General features: G+C 39.0%; 1 non-coding gene across 1 annotated transcript; it reads left to right on the top strand.

Moving 5' to 3' along the window:
* Positions 1–359: 359 nt before the first annotated feature.
* Positions 360–466, top strand: LOC133053185 (U6 spliceosomal RNA). Its single transcript, XR_009692120.1, has one exon. It is a non-coding gene; the product is annotated as a U6 spliceosomal RNA (small nuclear RNA).
* The last annotated feature ends 975 nt before the right edge of the window (positions 467–1,441 follow it).

Below are 1,441 nucleotides of genomic sequence, written 5' to 3'. Positions count from 1 at the left end.
AGACTGATTATATTCTTTGCAGCCAGAGATGGAGAAGCTCTATACAGTCAGCAAAAACAAGACCGGGAACTAAGTGGCTCAAATCATGAACTCCTTATTGCCAAATTCACACTTAAATTGAAGAAAGTAGGGAAAACCACCAGACCATTCAGGTATGACCTAAATCAAATCCCTTATGATTATACAGTGGAAGTGAGAAATAGATTTAAGGGACTAGATCTGATAGACTGTCTGATGAACTATGGATGGAGGTTTGTGACATTGTACAGGAGACAGGCATTAAGACCATCCCCATGGAAAAGAAATGCAAAAAATCAAAATGGCTGTCTGAGGAGGCCTTACAAATAGCTTTAAAGAGAGTGCTCGCCTCAGCAGCACATATACTAAAATTGGAACGATACAGAGAAGATTAGCATGGCCCCTGTACAAGGATGACACACAAATTCGTGAAGCATTCCATATTTTTCAAACCTCGAATAGCCAAAGCAATCTTGAGAAAGAAGAATGGAACTGGAGGAATCAACCTGCCTGACTTCAGACTCTACTACAAAGCCACAGTCATCAAGACACTATGGTACTGGCACAAAGACAGAAATATAGATCAATGGAACAGAATAGAAAGCCCAGAGATAAATCCACGTACCTACGGACACCTTATCTTCCACAAAGGAGACAAGAATATACAATAGAAAAAAGACAATCTCTTTAACAAGTGGTGCTGGGAAAACTGGTCAACCACTTGTAAAAGAATGAAACTAGAACACTTTCTTAGACCATACACAAAAATAAACTCAAAATGGAATAAAGATCTAAATGTAAGACCAAAAACTATAAAACTCCTAGAGGAGAACATAGGCAAAACACTCTCCGACATAAATCACAGCAGGATCCTCTATGACCCACCCCCCAGAATATTGGAAATAAAAGCAAAAATAAACAAATGGGACCTAATGAAACTTAAAAGCTTTTGCACAACAAAGGAAACTAGAAGCAAGGTGAAAAGACAGCCCTCAGAATGGGAGAAAATAACAGCAAATGAAGAAACAGACATAGGATTAACCTCAAAATTATACAAGCAACTCCTGCAGCTCAATTCCAGAAAAATAAATGATTCAATCAAAAAATGGGCCAAAGATCTAAACAGACATTTCTCCAAAGAAGACATACAGATGGCTAACAAACACATGAAAAGATGCTCAACATCACTCATTATCAGAGAAATGCAAATCAAAACCTCAATGAGGTACCATCACACGCCAGTCAGGATGGCTGCTATCCAAAAGTCTACAAGCAATAAATGCTGGAGAGGGTGTGGAGAAAAGGGAACCTTCTTACACTGTTGGTGGGAATGCAAAATAGTACAGCCACTATGGAGAACAGTGTGGAGATTCCTTAAAAAACTGGAAATAGAACTGCCATATGACCCAGCAATCCCACTCCT

This window comes from Dama dama, chromosome X, assembly GCF_033118175.1.
Source record: "Dama dama isolate Ldn47 chromosome X, ASM3311817v1, whole genome shotgun sequence".
NCBI lineage: Eukaryota > Metazoa > Chordata > Mammalia > Artiodactyla > Cervidae > Dama > Dama dama.
This window is presented reverse-complemented; position numbering and strand designations above follow the sequence as displayed.